Consider the following 18,986-nt stretch of genomic DNA (forward strand, 5'->3'; position numbering starts at 1 on the left):
TCAAAATCCAGACTGCTGATTGGCTGTCTAAATTACATTCTATATGCATGTCCTTAAAGTCACTGCTTCTTGAATAGTCTGCAATCCATTGCTGTCAGTAAACACACCCACTTCCAGCAGCTCTCACTCATTTCTGGTTTAAGTCACACCCACTTTCAGTTTGCAGTTTAAAAGAAAGGTATGAGAAAATTATCATTCTGGAATCAGCGTCGAAGCCAAGGCATCAGTATTGGTATATATTCAGTCTTACTCCAGGGTGACGCACCCATCTAAGCACTGGCACCATCCTCGAGAGATTGAGATGCCTGTTGATGCCACTGCCATGTGTGTCTGGAGTGGGTAGGGAGGATCGTCCTCTCTCTCCATCACTCAGCGCAATGCTAGGCATTGCAGGCCTCTTTTACTGATGTAAAAGAATTAGCAGTTAGTGTTCTCCTTCAAGCGTGTTGTGCTGTCCAATGACATTGTGTTATATGTTTTGGAGGAAGCAAAGCGCTAGCCTTCACCCTCTCAGCTTTATTGCACTGTATGATGGTGGGTGGACCTGACTATGATTTAATCGGGGTTTAATGGGTTAAAAAAAAAACAAAAAAAAAACAACAACAACATGCTTTACCAAAAAGAGTAACTGGTGTAAAATAATGATGATGCCAGTAGTCCATGGTCCTGTTTAATTGATGTAGCAATGCGCAATAAGTTGAAAATAAAGAAATAATGTATTCAAAGTATTCATAAAAAGCACTTAACAAACCATAAAGAACCAAAATATCATAATATGTATCTAGTACTTCTTGTATGTGCAACATACTTGGCGAAATATAGTGATTCTGATTCTATTGTGAAAATGTCTTCAAGAGTCCTGATTTTGTCCACCTCTAGTTTAAGTGGGTGTGTTGATGCAGGAAAAACACTAAAATCTGCAGTCCTAGGGAACTGCAACAGCTGAGTTAGCCGTCATAACCTATTTCTGATGCTCATTTTTCAATAAGTGGATGCTAAGGGTTCTCTGCTACTAGCTACCATTCAAACACCTGCTATTCCACATACTTTTGCCAAGCTCTGTTGACTCTGAAAGCTTTGCATCAGAGCATGGGGGTCTCTGACCCTCAGGGCCAAGCAGCACTAAGACACGGCTCATCACCAGAGTGGGGAGCCTTGGAGGGGAGGGGAGTCCACACATTCCTGCCCTAATGCAGGAAGAAAATCGATTGCAGCCCCTTGCTTCCTGTGCCGCGTCCCGACTTCAAAGGCCAGGCCTGAGAGACAGCAGCATGGCCTGGGAGGGGAAGAGGGGTGAATGTGGGGGGGAGGAGGTGAACAAAGCAGTCAGTGTGTAGTGCAGCCAGCTCGTGGGTCCCTCCTGCACCCACTGGCCACATCTGGGAAACATCTGTTCACGTCGTTTGTAAGTTCCTCACTCTACAGATCTAGCTGCTTCTTCAATTTTTTTTCTTTGCTCTTTCTTCCTTAACACCGCCCCCCGATCAGCACAGGAAGCCCAAGTGCAATTGGGCGGAAAGGGGTGAGGATAACAGGGCTCGCCTGACTGCCAATCAGAGTGGTCTTCTGGGTCTCACTTAGAAGTCCAGGCTAAACGGACATGAATCACTGCCATACAAAAACAGGCCATTAGCACTTAGTGTATAGCTTCAGTAAAGTATGAATGACTGGATAGATAGATGACTAATTGAGGACAAGCTCAAACCACAAAGCACTGAGTTTAACGAAATGGCCAGTGCGTAAGGTCAGATAAAATTTCCCATACATACAGGATGAGTACTTTCTTAGCATCTTTAAATCTGTTAAATACTTCATAGTCATACTTTAAGGTGACATGACTTCCATGAATCATCTATCAATGTCGTGGTGTACCGAGACAGCATTAGATTAGGTCTTTGTAACTGGTCAAGATAATTACAACAAGAGTTTGACCAATAAGAACATTTTACAGCCGATACCAATACGATTTTAAGGGAACAAAATTCCAACCCCGTAGTTTTAATGACAATCAAATTTTCTTCATCAAATAAAAGCTTGTCATTTGATGTAAACATAGTCAAACTTTCAAAATGTACCAATCACTCCCCAATCCATACATGCTAACTACAAAATCAGCCTGCTTCACTGTCCTTGTGATGTCACAAAAACCAATGCAGGTATGTGTATCTGCCTGTTCATCCTACTGCAGTTTAGCCTGCCAATTTATGCCGAAGTTATAGGAAGTGTTTCAGCCTGGACTGTGACCTGAATACGGCACAATACAGGGTAGCCAGAGTAATATAAAAAAGCCTAAAAGTAAAGGGAGCTTGGAAAATGGTAATGTAAAAAGAATTACGACTGTTTTTGTACATAAAAGCACATCAATTTATAAATCGACCTCAGGACAAATAAATAAATAAATAAATTAAATAAATAAATAAGTAAGTAAGTAAGTAAGTAACAACATAAATAGGACATGGGCCCTTTAAACAGTGCTTTACTGTTATGATTGCCAACTGTGAAATGTGAAATATGACAGTCCGTTCTCACTGGTCTTGTTTCTTAAGCTCAAATAAACAGCAGAAACTCACAAAATAATTCATATTAAAAAATACCGATACTCTAGCTGGGGTGGGGCTAACCAAAATTTGAGGCAGTTTTGGTTTCTGTTAATTATCTTTTATTTTCCTTATTTTTCATCAGTTGTAACGTTATTCATGTGATAAAGGTTGACGCATCTTCCATGTTTGTGTTATTCTAACCATTTTTGTAGGGTTGTCATGATTACGCAATTAAAATCAATTACTCTTAAAAAAATTATCATTAAAAATGTACCTTCTCAATGAATCTGCTTACTACTTTGCAATTTGAATGAAAAACAGGATATCCACAGGACACTATAAAGCCACGTTCAGCAATCTGAAGTTCTTCACAGGGGGTGCTATTAGCACTTAAATTGTGTTTATGTGTTTATTATGTGTTTATAAATTATGTTGTGTTCATCACTGAAAGAAAGGAAACCCACACCAGCAGGCTAAAATGAATGTGTGTATGTGTAGTTAAAAGTCTTTATGAACATAAAGTATAATTCAATGTTTGCTGTTACAAACGTTTGCATGATTACTCGATTATTTGTCAAAATAATCCCCAGATTACTTGATTACCAATATAACTGAGTGACAGTTTGGTGTTCAAATTGATCAGTTCAGTTTGTATAGATTAAGACGGGGTGCCTCATGTTGGGCTTCCAAGTGGCAAAACCCTATAAAGTTCCACCTGATCGTTGAGAGACTGCAGGTTTAAAAAATGTGCCTTATGTTTCATAAATATCGCAGATATTAACAGCCAATTGATATATTGGTTAGGCTCCAGTTACAGTGGTGTTCCAGAAAAAGGCACATATTCAGCTGGGTGCCAATTTGTTGAAATAGGTCTTGTTGTACCTCAGTCTCTTTTAACCTTGTTTGTCCCCGAGCCCAGTGAGAGCCTTCTCAGACGAAACTATTCCACCTTCAGACCTCCATGCAATCATTCATGCAAATCCAGGACCATGGGTTGGAGTACAGTTATATAATAAAGACCCACGCATTCTACTATCAGCTGCCAAAGCTTCTGTGAATTAGCAGCATGAACGTTCAAATATGGTGGTGTGAATGAGTGCAGAGCACCATATATAGTCAAATGATGGTATGACCCTGGCAGTCTGTTCAGTGGGTCTGAAGTGGGCACAGGTGGGTCATTACAGCTTGAATATAATCATTCAGCTTCGAGGACAGACCCATGGCCATTATGCCGGCCAAGCTATAATTTATGTCAACAAGCTTGCTGGCTGCTAAACAGGTACTTGGTCTCTACTGGGCCAACGGGGAATATTTATGAGCTCCTTCAGCCCCGCAGAAAAGCCCCCCGACAAGCCTTTGAAATATCACACAGGTCCATGCGCTGCACCCCAGAAATGGAATGTTTTGTCTAACACAGGAAAGATCAGACGGATCGTGGAAATCATGTCCACTCGTAGTCACATTAATGAAACAAAGGCTCAGTCACGTGCCTCCTCTCCACAATGTCCTCTTGACATTATTGCCCCAAATCTGGCAGATTTAATGCACTCATTTGAAAGTAAAACCTGACGCCTGAGTTTCATTTACAACACTAATACAGCCTGGATACTTCACAAATGCAATATTAAAGGCTTCAGGTTTCAGTGGTCAATAAGTTTCTTTAAGCAGTGATAAAGAACTGACTAATCGTAATCATTTGGCCAAGTTCTGCACTCCTAAATAGTTCTCAACTTGGACGTTTGGTTCTAAGAAAAACTTTTAACTAGTATAAAAGATTTACATATGTGAACGTTCTTCAAACTTCAGAGCAATTCTTCACACCTGCACATTTCATTTAAAAAAATGCAAAAGAACTACCTAGGTTTAAAGGCTCTTTAGGGAACCCAGTTTTTTTTTCCTGTGGCATCACTCCAAAGAATACTTTTATGACCTTTATGGTTTAAGGGAACAGTTCAGCCAAAAAAGGTACATAGTTTTCCACTTTCTGCAGATGCTGTCGATCAGCCGAGACATGTTTGGTGTCCAAATGTTCCTTCTTTAGTTTTGAGCAGGCATGTCGAACTGGGGACCTTCCGGGCCAAAGCTGTGGATATTAGCGTTTACCCTTATCCAATGCTCTGAATTCAGTTCCTGAAGGTCTTGCTAATTAGCTGATGAGCTGAATCAGGTGTGTTTAATGAGACAGTCTGCTGAAGTCTGCAGTGTTTTGGCCCACGAAGACTGGAGCCTGACACATGTGGTTTAGAAGTAAATAAAGTAAATACATCCACAAAACTTCTCTCAACCTACTCAAACCACATCCAGGTCTTCATTAAGGTCGCACCGACTTATCAATGTGGTTTAAGACACAATATGACTTATTGTGAACTATCAAACTACACAACTCCACCGTGTAGCTGAAAATAATGGGCTATTTTCTTCGAGGAATCCCGACTCTGTCCATATGTCTCCGCCAACATATAGACGCTAGATTACTTTCATAATTTCTGTTTATGAACATGTATCTTCAGTGTTTTATATTCGAGATTTATAAAAAGAAAACTGTGAATGTAATCTCTTCAACCATACAGTGGGGTTTCCATTCAAATGTTTTGCAAATTATAAGCAAATTTTAGGAAAAAAAAAAACGGTAAAGGAAAAAAGGACCCGTGTTTCCATTAACTACTGTTTTGTGCAAATTTCTAAAGACGTGACACATTGTGCGAGGTGTACGGAAGATTTTGAACCTTTATTAGTTCCCAGTAAAGTGCTTTTGACAGCCCTCTGTCAACTGTACATGGCTGGAGCCCTAACAGTTCAGAGACACCGAGTGGAGTGGGCAATGGCCCATTTAATGAGGGCTGAAGTTGCTGTCCTATTTCACTACTGCCCACCGAACCCCTACAAACGCTGAACAGGTCTGAAAGGACGTAATGAAAAATACATGACTCCTGCCACCTCAACAATTATTTGAACAATCTGTTTCCACCACTGTTTTTCACATTTCTCCTTTATCAATAAAAAATATAAAACACACTTTTTAAAAAAAATCTGGATTTTCCATCCATGTTTAATGTGCATTTACATAAATGAAATGGACAGAAAGTCCTCTTATGTGTACATCAGACACATCTGTGCTGTAAAATGGTGACCCCGAGCATTTAGTTAAACATATGTCAGACTATGTTCTAAACCACATCAACAAGTCTGTGCCACCTTAATGAATATGTGAATGCAGTTTGAGAGCTGTTTTAGGGATGTACTGACAGAAAAGATTTGGGTGACTATTGACTTCTAGTGTGTGTTAGCTACATTATTCTCGTAGCTTCAGTTTAAAGCGAAAGAATAACATTTCGGATACCAAACGTGTCTTGGCTGATGGACTACATCTGGGTTAAGTGGAAAATTGTGTACATTTGATATTTCACCGAACCATCACTTTAAGAGTGAGCGAGGCGCAAGCTTTCTTAGCAGGCATCAGAAGTGATGAGCGTCTTTCATATCTAATTTCTCTATTGAGTTTCTAATATCATTATTGCCACTAAACACAAAGCTTCTGAGGAAACAGCTTCTGAGTAGCGCTGCACTGAACGCAGGTAATCTCTAACCTTCCCCTGCGCTGACTCAAACACATTAAGCTATTAGGCGTGCAGTGCTGGCTGTCTTGTGATGGAGAAGAGAACATTTCCTTGTCACAGGATGCCATGTAATGCCATTAAAGTGAGCACTCCCAGCACAAGGAAATCCTTATTGAAATCAAAGGAGGCATTAGCTTTTGACCCACCTCCCACTCCCTCCTCCGCCACCAAGTTCATTTCAGCGTTCTTCCGCTCGCTCTCTGTCTCTTTATCAGTCTCTGTGCAGATCAAAGTCTGATTTCCGCTGTGTAGAGTACCTGCTAAAGGGAGGCTAATGGAGTTAAAGCTCCTCTCTGGCTCCACTCACTGCTCTGATTAGGTTTCATATTGGTGTGCACACATCTTATACTTCCTGTACTATTCACAATAGATCACATCAAGTCAGGAAGTTATGAAGCATCTGGTCTTGCTTGTGCTAAAGATACTATACTGTATATTCTTCTTCTACTTTGACTTCAAAGATGCTGAAGCCATGTGTGAACTTACCTGAAGTATTTGAGTATGACCCTAAGAGGTCCAGCATTACAGTGATTTTAAAGCACTGCATATGTAGCTATAGTAGGTAGGGCTGTTACAATTACTCAATTAAATCTGGTTACTCAATAAAAAGAAGTCAAAGACCACCCGTAGTTCACTAAAATTCTGTTCAAAACAGGCATTAAAACCATGTTATTCATTTTTGGCATCAGGGAAAAACAAACAAACAAACAAAAATACAGAAAAGTATTACTTTCTTTGCCTTTATTACAGCTTCTCTTCTTTTTTCAGGAGACTGAGTTTTTCAAAGAAATCTGCAGGGATGTTTTTCCACACCTCCAAAGTTCAGACTTAGAAGTAGGTTGCATTTCTTGTTTCTCATCATCCAAGCATCTGTTCTCTTATCACAACTTTAGACTCATTAGTCTATTAAACTTTAGTCCACACCACAGATTCTTTTCCTCAGTAAGGGCTTCTTGACAGCTACACATCCTTTCAGACTCAAAGTGTTGAGTCGTCTTCTCACAGTGGAAGGATGGACAGAAACACCTGTGGATTTTTTCAGATCTGAAGCAGCTTGATTTTCTCCTCTCTCTCAAAGATGAAAGCTTTAAGTGCTGTTTATCTGATGGGGACAGTTTGGTGGTCTACCAGGACTTGCATGGTAGTTAGAGTCCCACTTTCTCTGTATCACTTAATGTTTTGAGCTCCAGTTTTGAGAATGTGTTTTTTTTCCACTTGTTTTATGTTGACTTTCCTCTTCCTTATGCAAGTGGATTATTTTATATCTAATCTCATCAGAAATATCTCTCAAAAAATGATGAAATAATAAATGTAAGGCAGTCTCTAAATTCTGTGCAACAGTGCTGTACATACAATAAGATCTTGTTACTGTCACAACAAAACCTTCTCTCTCAATTTTTCTTTCATAATTTCAAAATTTCACAACATCAGAAACAGCACAAATTGACCTAGAATAAAAACATGTTCTATTAACTTACATTGAAAGTTTTCTCCTGTAAAGTTTTGGAAAGTTTGGAACGTTTTTGGAAAGTTTTGTTCCCAGCAGAATTATTTAATAATGTAGATTACAGTTTTATAAATTAGACATCAAAATATATATTTTTTGATGCTTTATTCTATATTTAACTTCTGAAATATGAGGAATTCTGATGATACATTTATTTTAACTTCATCCTAATATTTCTCTGCCATGTTACAATCATCTACAGCTCTGTTCATCATTCTGCAGACATCAAACATTGCTAAAGCTTTCTGGCTTCCCACTAATTATCTGAACGCTGGGAGACTGCACAGGACATTTTTAGACATTTTATACATCAGCAGTGATTCCAAACTTTTGAACAGAAGTGTATTTATATGCATTTTAAATAAAGTCTTCTTAAAGGCTTCGTTGTTCATCTTTTTCCATTTAAAATAAATTGGAATCTTTGAAGGCCTATGCACAGTTTATTGTTAAGTCCTTTTTTATTGTGTGGCCTTTTTTAAAAACTTGTCAAAATAATCTATAGATTACTCGATCACTAATATAAATAACAGTGACGGCCCTACAGCAAACTGTAACGTTACTAATCATATCATGCTGGAGGTCCACGACTGCCTTTGCAGATATTTCGGTGAGCTGTCCGTACCCAGCGAAGTGAGCAGAGATGACCAGTGACATTGGCTAGCGCAGCGGAAATGTGAAACCAACACTTGTCACTTTGAATGTAGGCCACTTCCTGTCAGGGGACATGAGCCACAGCTGTCTACAGCTTCGCGGGACAGGAGGACAGGTCAGTGAGGCCCAGAGCCGAGGCTTTTCTACATTCATCAATATCACTGCTCAGAAAATAGAATTTCCATTTGGATCCTGCGCCAGATGAGTAGGGGGAAACACATTCCCCCTGTTTCCTCACTCTCTCTCTCTTTCTCTCCCCCTCGCATTCTCTTTTTCCACCTCTCTCTCTCCATCACCTCTCTCACCACTACTCGCTCGCCCACACACTGGCTCCAGGGCAGATAAATATCCGCTTCCACGGATGCCATAAAAACTGCACCATTTTATAACCAGCTTTGTGACTAAGAGGTTATGTCATATTTCGATTGGGATTAGAGTGTGCACCTTTAGCGGAACCGGTGATCAAACAGGTACAGCAATAAAACCTGCAGAGCAATGGCAATGTGCAGCTGGACAAAGTGTTCCCTTTCTGTCTCCAACCATGGTCAGTGTGTGTCCAGCTGCATTACATTATCAGTTTCCTGCACCTATTGAAAGACGAGGCCACAGGATGTAAGTCCCTTATGCAAACCAGCCTGCAGGACCAACAAACTGCTTACTCAAGTGACAGATCGTTCAGGAAACTAATGAAGCGGGCAAGGAAAGGGCAGATAATGACCAATATTAGCCTGCAGATTATCTCTGAATGCTATGCCGGAGGAACAGGGGGATCCCTCTGCGGAAATGGGAACAGGCTGGAAGGAGGCAAAAGCTGCATTCTGACCCAATTCCCGGCTGAAGCGCAGTCTGTCACTGAGATCCCACTGAGCGGATGAGTCATCAGCTGAGAAGGAGCGTGCGCAGGCCGGTGCATGCGCGCGCTCAGAAACACAGTAAATTGCTCAAAACACACTGAAAGCTGTTTGGGCTGCTTGTGATCATCTCAATCACAAAAACAATCCATTTCTGTGCACAACAGAAGCGCCTCTAATGTTCTGTTTCACAAGCAGAAGCTTAAGCGCTCCCTATGCATTGAGGGCAGGCGAGGCCGTCATTACACTCTTATTTCAGCCTTTAACATGCCTCAGCATAGCAACGCAGAGTCTAGCAAACAAGCACCTGGGGACCATGTCCATTTGCAGCGCACTGCAATGTTGAACTGCACACAAATCCTTCCAGTAATTTTCTCTTAAGAGCCTATGACTCACAGCGCTCGGCTAAGTCGTGATGTGAAAATGCAGCGTTAAATAACCTTGTGAGAGACGACAGAAGCGCGCCGTGCCGTGCTCCCGCCTGAAACGCTTGTTGTGTCTGCCATTGGAGCTGCTGTTATTGTTTGTGTCCTGTTGCCAGCCCGTTTCTCCAGAAGGCGGGCAGGGTTAAACAAACTGACCATGCTGCTGGTATCTGTGCATCTCTGGCTAGCTTCCAAAGGAAATTTAGCCATCTTACATAAGACATCAGCGAAGATGAGTCATCACGAGAAATGTGGAGATTAAGCCTGTCGACTGTGTGGTATTAAAACACTGGCTATTGTTGCTGCTCGCAAGTCAAAGACATACGCGAGGGCTTCTGACATTCATACATCCTTGAATGAAAGGAGCTAGAATATACAGGAGGACAAAAAGGAATGAGGAACTCAAAAGCCTCGCTATGACTCATGGCCGGTTTTTGACTGCACTGCAGAAAATAAAAAACTCGGTGAAAAGTTGAAGTGAAAACATTTTTGCACAAAAGGCATGTGGGACGCGAAGAGCACATGGGGCCATCAGAATTAAAAGCTCATTAAATAGCTCAACGGGTCAGCATTGACTAGCATGCACATTCCCTTTGGGACGAGCGGCCGAGGAGCAAGTGACACCAAGATGAACTCATGCAGCAAGACCCTTCAGGAGCAGCAGAAAAGCAGAAGCTTCTAAAGTAGAGAACGAAACAGGCTGTGAGAATGTGTGAGAACTTGCAGGAGAGGAAGAGAGCAAACAGATTATGAGATAGCGATGTTCCAGTTCAGATTAGCCCCGATCTCAATCAGGGTAATTTTATATTGAGTGTCTGAAAACAACAAAGTAGTGTCAGCAACACTTTAGTTGAATCTGATAAATAACATTGTAGATGTCATATGCTGTCAGGTTCTGTCTAGTAATATAACAGTGTCATGTTATCTTTACTGTTAATTGTCATGACAGACGTCATGATGTTTAGTTCATGACATGGTTATGGCTGTCTTATGTAGCAGGGTTTAAGTAAGGTGTTACTGTATTTTCTTAGACAGTATAATTGCAAAGTGTCTTTTGGAGAGTAATGAAACGCTAGGCTATCAAGTATTCTTTCTCACTCAGTCTGTACAGATGTATATATTGCTGTTGTTGGAACAGAACCTCGTATCTCCATTTTTGATGTTTTTCAGTTTTTGACATAATTTGAAAATACCTGTTGCCCTTTATATTGTATGTAAATGTCCATACTTCTTAGAATTCAATGTCTGGTTCCATTGACTGACATTACAAGTAAAGTAGGTTTTTTCCTTCTATTGTAAAGTTATCATTTCGTAGATATAAGGTTTTGTTCTGACAACAGCAATATATTCACCATGATTACTTGTTGTGCACTTTATATATTAATAACACTGTATTTTGCACTTCTGGTTAGATGCCAACTGCCTTTCATTGGCTCTGTAACAGCACTCTGCACAAAGATAAATTTTAATCTAATGCTGCAGTGAAAATCACTTCAATTTCAGTATATACACAAACTAAAAGAAACTCAATTGATAGGTCCTTATTTTGTTTGTTTTTTTACCCAATTTTCTTGACTATTGAGTCGTTTCCAATTCCACCCGCAAATCACGTCTTCTCCTATCACACAATGCCACCAAGCTGGGAGGATGAAGGCATGTATTCTTCCAAGATGCGCAGAGCTCTACCGCAACTTTTCAGCGGACAGCTCAATATGCTTGGAGGAGAACGATAACTGATGTGTCAGCGATACAGACATCTGTACAGAGTGAGAAACAATACTTGATAGCCTAGCATTTTATTGTTTTCCAAAAAACATAATGCAATCATATTGTCCAAGAAAATACAGTAACACCTTACTTAAACCCTGCTACATAACACAGCCATAACCATGTCATGAACTAAACATTATGATGTCTGTCATGACAGTTAACAGTAATGATGACACTCTTATATTTCTGGACAGAACCTGACAGCATATGACATTCACAATGTTATATACGCCCGCACTGGCCAACACTGCACCGACTAATGGGGAAGAGGGAGTGCGATTTCACCCACCCAGAGAGAGCAAGGCCAAAAGGTGCTCTCTTAGATACCCAGCTATGAATGATTCTAGCATCAACGGGGATTGAACTTGCAGTCTCCCGTCAACAGGGCCAAACTTAGAAGGTTGCACCAATTGGGAGCCCCTACATTTTAACGACATTACTTTCACAACTGAAGTTGCTCTAACTTGTGTGAAGTGCCCTTTCTTAGCTTTGAAAGGCTGTTATATTCTTAGCACTAAGGCCAGAAACATGCTTCACAAAAGCAATACTTCGAGCTTCATGAATTTGCATGTTACTGCGTTCTAAAATGTGTCAGGATGCAATTCGGAACACAAAGCAAGCACAGGCTGCACTCTGAATGTCGCAGCAAGTTAAGAGTGTTGTATCACCAGCACCACTTCACATTTGACTTTGCATCTCAATGACTATATTACACAGAAATTTTGAAAAATCAGAGAGATACTTTAAAATCTGTATCTGTATCAGCCACAAAATTTTCATATTAGTCAGGCCCTAATTAAACAGACACCTTGATCGGCAATGGTACCTTTCAAAACCAGTCAGGACGTCTCTAAAAACAGAGGTTTTGCATGTGTCCTCTGATCCAAAGCAGTGCGGAGTACAATAACACAAGAGACAAAGGGAGTGAGAAAGAGAGAAAACGCAGACTGTGTCTGTGTGTTTTATGGGCCAGAGAAGCAGACGGTGTGATGTCTGGACCAGGTGAGCTGGCTGGGCCGCCTTTCCTGGCAGATACAAATTAGCGCTCGGCGCGGCAGCCACGGCGCTTCGGAGCAGGAAGCCATTACGCTGGCATTACGCAGCGGACGCAGGGCAGGAAATTAAATCCGCCTGTCCACGAGAAACTGATGTCACAGTTCTGCCTGTGGGTAATTGATCATTACTGCCTTCCGCTGGTTGAGAGCTGGACTGAGGTGACCGGACGGGTCCAGGTGTGAGGAGTGGGTCTGAGATGCTGTGGCGAATGAGCAATACTAATGCATCACGGACAAAACCAAAGCATACTCCAGGTCTGTTCTGAGTCTGAGCTGTTGATTTTCTATGTGAAAATAAGTTACCATGTCCTCTGTAGGGAACACACTTAAATATGGCATTCTATTTATTTGTTAAGGTTGCTGAAGAAAAAAATAAAACAATATAAAACTTAATCAGATTTTCCTAATAGTAGATAAAGAGAACCAAGTTAAACAAATGAGACAAAAATATTCATCATTTAGTCATTTATAGGTCATTTATTAAGGAAAATGATCCAATATTACATATCTGTGAGTGGCAAAAGTATGTGAACTTTTAAGATTATAGGATTAGCAGATAATTAGAAGGTGAAATTAGAATCAGGTGTTTTCAATCAGTGGGATGGCAATCAGGTGTGAGTAACCACCCTCATCTGAGCATCAATCTGATGAAGTTTTAGGTCAAAATTCTGCAAAAATATAGAAAATTCTAAAGGGTACATATATACAATGTGCCATAACTTTTGCACAGGCCACATTGTATGTTTTTTCCAGTATGTTGAATTCAGCAAACAGTAATTGTGCACTAAACTGCAGAAGTGTGTTCTCTGTAGAAGATGTGTGTAAACTTATTGCATACGTCGGCAACTCCAGGCACTAAGAAAGGGATAAAACGTTACTGACTGATAGAATGAATGGATGAATTACACAAACAAGTGAATGAATCTCATTTTGCTGAATGCATGCATGTGACGTATAGATAAAACAAACGAATTACAGAAACTCACCGCTATTGTAAACCTGTAGGCCGCAATAAAAGGCAAATGTTGGTTTAATACTCAACCTGCCGATCTTACAGCCAATGATTAACATCAGGGTCAACAACCCACTGTGACTCTGTTATCAGTCTGAGATATAATACAGCCAACTGACACCTCATTCAGCTGTGTTTGAACAATCCCTCATCCTGTGTGCTCTTCACGCCAGATGAAACCATATCCGCTTCCCTTATGCTTTTACAGGCAGAATTGTGGGTGAGAGATAAAGAAATGAGAGAACATGTGCACAAGGTGGGACGGGAACTTTACACACATCTGCTGAGCACGGTTTAGCCAATATTACTGCAGATAAAGTTAAATATACATGTGACATGAAGTACAAAGTAACTCTGGCCCGAATACTTTCTTCTCTGGAAACAATGCGGCAGGCCGCAAGTGCAGTTTACACTGTATGCTATCTGTACCTTGTTTATTGCATCTGAAGTCACAGGCCTGCTTTGAACCAAGACTAGCACCTCATTATACTGTCAGTGTGGCTTTACCTGCATCTGAAAAACTGGACCTTACTGTTATAATATGTTATGACATGCTAGTTAAAGATAATAAAATGAAACACATAAATACTGTTTATCTGATTATGCAAGCAAAACCAAATAATTTTTTCTACCATACTGGAATGTTTTCATATAGTCGCTGTTAGAACAAGCTCTCGTATCCTCCCAAAAAAAACAGTAATTTTACAAGACAGGAAAAAAAACGGTTAATATTAATTTTTTAAACTTAAATTTCAATCTTTCAATCTAATTTAGTGTAGTAAGATTTTATTCCAAGCCATTTCTTTTGGTTCTATTGGTCTATTCATCATGATTTTGGCTCAGTATAAACAACAGCTGTATATTTTTAATTATGTAAAAAAAAAAAAAAACAAAGAAGATACACTACGATGTTTTGTTGAGACTAGCAATGTGCACAGGTACTCCAGTACTTTACTAACTGTTCGAGGTGCCAGTCCTCAAATACTGGCATCACTATTTCTATATTTCTGTATATTCGTCTTGTTTTATCCCAGAAAGATGGAGGAAAAAAATAGAAACAATTCAGTGAAATGCTGTTTGTATGCTTTAACAATGCAGGAAAACATGGTGAGGTCACTCATGTTTGTGAGTAAGTTACACTGGATATTACACTGAGATACTATGCCTTAGCGTGAGTGGCTGCCAAGGACACGTTGTTAAGGATGTGATGGGCTCTGGCCAAAGTAGGCTAACATGTTGGCACATTGTCCACCTGTAAGAAGACAAAGAGCCCTCATCAGCATCCAGTGCTGTACCTCTGAAGAGCTAGCCTCTGTTACTTATCCAACACAAAAATCTAGGTTACTGATTTCCCTTGGCTATTTTTAAATAATAAAACATGTTTTGAAATGTATTCCTGTGCATGCTGCTAATTTTATTTGTGTAACACCAGTGTTGGCACCTTCTCAAGCTAGGCAGCCCTTAAATGTCCATTTATTTCCCTTGGTTTTCCTTCCCCGTGATTAACTGATTATCCGTTCATTAACCCTTACAGATATTAGAGCACCAAAATTAGCCGAAATACACATCCCTAGTTCAGACGATATGCGTGTTACTGACTTTAAATTAAATCATTTTATATAATGTAATGCTATTTAGTTGTTTTCATTTCATAAAATAGAATTATTTTGCTGCTTTTTTATGCTATAACAAGAATGCACACAAAGCTGCCATATCACCTAAAGTCGTATAAGAAATAGTACAGTTACGATGGGAAATTCCCTCATAAAGCATAACGTTTCCATTTCTGCTTTATGCATCTTGTGCGTCTCCTTTTAGTTTCCATGCTTCACAGTGTCCTTTCAGTTTCCTGACTTTTTGTCTACAATACACGCTGTTCTTCTGCTCCATTTACCCACACATTTCAATGCTCTCCTGAATTTGTCTTTGTTTTTGAACTCTAACTTTCTGTTCCTCTTTTTCCTCTGCAGCTCTTCCACTTATTGTGAACTGCAGTAAGCACTCGGGTTTCCACTCTCCACCCTCCCTCTCTTCCTCTGCCTCCTCCAGCCACTTCTGTTTTTAGTTCTCTCTCACTCCGTCTCTCGCTCTCTCTCTCTCTGGGTGCAGCTGTGGCCGCGACAGGGCCAGAGAACATTGTGCAATTGCTGCGTAAGCCAGAGGAACATTGTAAGAAATTGTCTGGTCCACAGCCCACTGACAGCATACCTAAGTGGTCCAAATGCATGACATCTGCATGGGAACAAGCAAATTATCAAGGAGATTTAAGTCATTCTTTTTCAAATGAGAGAGTGTGGAGGGATGACCCTGAGCTTGGCTCAGCCAAACCACCGCTTTTGTTTAGCTTTTATCTGCTATAAAAACAGCTCTTGATTTGTACAAATAGTCCAATAAATTCATTGGCTGAGCCCCTGGAGGGCACTGATATTGTATTTTTTATACTCCCCTCTCCACCTCTCATTGTCTCTACCCAATTCACACTGGCAAGCAAGACATAATTAACCATAAGATGTATAAGATACAATAAGATGTAATACGCCTGTTTTAACTCCACTCCTCCTAGCATTCCACATGATGCACTGAGCTGGAATCAGAGGAGCAGATTTACTCAGCACACATACTACTATATTTCCTGGAATTCAAGCATTTTATTCACAAACAATCTGGGCTGGAAAAACTGTTTAAAGGGCAAATTCACAGATGTTTCAAAATTTCTACATTCAACTATTAATAGTGAGACTGAACAAAACAGTCATTCAGAGTTGTTTGACATGCTACGTTCAGGAAAAACTCCAGAATCAGGATTGTTCTTAGGCTGTTTCTGTTACTCTGCCTTTAAGACTGAAATATGCAAATGACCTGTCTTCTGATTGGCTATCCTGTATTGCGCCTCATTCAAAAAGCAGTCTGGGCTGAAACACTCCACTCTAGATTTCGTTTTTCATGACATCACAGAAACAACAAATTCAAAACAGGCTGTTTTTATAGCTTAGTTTCCATAAGAGGAGAGTCAACAATATATTTAGCAATGTTTACATATTATACCAAACCTTTTATTACAAAAAAGAAGGGTCTTCCATGATATGGGCCCTTTAATGCCTTTAAAAGCTGAGACACTGAGACACTGTTTATGACAGTTTTGAGAAAAGGTTTTGGCTTAAAACCTATTTTTAAAATACATTCCTGTTGAAGGGGTACATGCAGTACGATAAACAGTCTCCAGAGAACACTTTTTTTCAGATTAATCAACATCATTAGCAGAATATATAAAAACTCAGAACACATATGTAGGTTCACTGGTCACTTGTATTGTAGCCATCACAAACTCTGGTTCCCATCATCACCACTGTAGAGAAATCTGAGTCGTTAATTAGGGATGCATGATGATACTGGAATCATATCGGTATCAGCATATGCTGCTTAAATAAAAATTTTGGCATCGGACAGATGCTTATATGTGACTAATATTTCTAACTGACAGAGGTGCAGAACGTTTAGGCGACACTGGATTTCTATGTTAATATGTCTGCATTTTATTTGTATTTATTTACTGCATTTGTCACTCTCATTACATTTGTCTGTAATGCTAATTCAAGTCTTTAGTCCCAATTTATACACATATGTAAGAAAAATATCATAAATATACTGGCTCAAAATTCCAATGCTCTTGCTTATTTTCTCTACAATTCACAATCTCACATCAAACCACTCTGAATCTCAACTAATGTGCAGAAATTTTGAAAATACAATGGAATTCCCCTTCAGTGTTACTGTTCCACCCTGAGGCGACTGATTAACTGATAACTAGCGTGACACTTACTGTGCATGCAAATAAGTGACCTGAAAAGTGCGTTAATGTGTGTAAGAATATGAAAATGATACTGAACTTCTGATGCATCAGCATGCATGTTTTACATAAGTTCCTGTAAATAGCTGTGTGGTGTATGAGCGGTTCCCTGTGTGAACAGTGAAAGTACAGTGTCCTGCACGTACCAGACGCTTCTGCGTTTGTGTGGCAGGCATGTTCATTGTATGTACTGGTGTGCAGAGTGCCTGTGTGTGCTTTCGCTGTTAAGCTTGCAGCACTGCAGTACGAAGCAGAGGCAAAGTGAAAGTTCAGGCGTTTGATTGACAGCTGTAGCCGTGGGTGGCATGAGGCCCAGCTGAGCCTGTGCCCTTCAGAGAGCCCAGCCAGAGAGTGTCAGGCACAACGAGTGTGTCTCCGAGCCACCGGGGGGTCTTTCAGCCCTGCCATTAGCCCTGCAGCCACACCGCGGACCCTGACTTCTATAGCCAAGTACCTCATGCAACACTTACTGCTGTAAAAACCGAGTTGAATTTACTCAAATTCTTTGACCCTGGCTGACTTGGGTGATTCGACTTGTTATTGCTGACTGAGAATAAAAGAATTTGAAATGGCGTTATTATTAAACTAAATTCACTGTTTCAAGTCATAAAAACCAACAACCAATTTATCCACCTATTCCGCTATTCCAGCTCCACCCATTCACACTGAAGCTCTGTGGAGCATCCTGTCTATACAGGGGTATATATGGTAACTAAACTGCAAAAACAGCATTCATACATACTAAAGTTATAAGAAGTGGTTCATCCCAAACTGCTTAATCAGTTTTAAAATTTATAGTGACAAATACAGCCAGTTTAATTCTAAGGTTAAAGACACATAAAACTGCACAAATGTTACAAGTGGAGCTCAGGGGGAAAAATATAATATAGTACATAAGCCCTTTAAACAAGGCCAAAACAATAATAATATATATAAAAAAAGACAAAAACAACAGAAACAATCCATGTACAGCAAACATTCCGATCTAGGAAGCCTTAAAAAGGGTTTTTTACACAATTTCTCAAAAAATTCTCAAAAATGAATGACAATGTGTGAATTCTTATTCATTGAGAAGGTACAATTTAATTGATAGTTTTTAAAATTGAGTTTAATTGATGAATGGAGGCAAACCATATTAATATTGCATTATCTACTTGCTGGTTACGATACACAAACAAATCAGGACAGTAAACTAACCATAACGTCACATTTTCTTGTGTGATCTGTAATTCTGTGATGTGGTGGAGTTCTTCCTGTCCCTTTACTCTTCATACCGCACAGCATGCTACTGACTTCCTTTCCCTACACAAGCACCAATGACTTTAAGCATGAAGCTGTGCAGATGCAGGGTCTGTTTTTGCCTCTTATAAGCCAATGAACATGGCAAAGGAGACACTTAATATGACAATTTTAATATGTTTTTCCTTTATATTAAGGGTGGGCAATGTTTCTGGTTTCCATATTAAATGATATCAGGTTGCAAATGATATCAGGTTGCAAGATAATATGCTTTTCTGAGCATATTGTGGATATCGTCAGTGCTTAAAGAACACTGACCAACTGTATGTTTCATCATAAAGAGTATAATTAGTCCTGTTTAATTAGATATAGTGCAGTACAATATGTGAAATGCTGAATAAAAATCACTGTCTTCATAGTTTTTGATTTTTTGTTATGCTTTATTGTTGGGAGATTGTGAGATCGAATCCCT

At 39.8% G+C, this 18,986-nt stretch overlaps 1 protein-coding gene across 5 annotated transcripts in view; it reads right to left on the reverse strand.

Annotated features, from left to right (window-relative positions):
- poc1b (POC1 centriolar protein B) overlaps positions 1-18,986 on the reverse strand; it is a 49,678-nt gene that overhangs the window by 2,564 nt on the left and 28,128 nt on the right. The gene's annotated exons all lie outside the window — the stretch shown is intronic.

Source organism: Colossoma macropomum, unplaced genomic scaffold (genome assembly GCF_904425465.1).
Source record: "Colossoma macropomum unplaced genomic scaffold, Colossoma_macropomum, whole genome shotgun sequence".
Taxonomy (NCBI): Eukaryota; Metazoa; Chordata; class Actinopteri; order Characiformes; family Serrasalmidae; genus Colossoma; species Colossoma macropomum.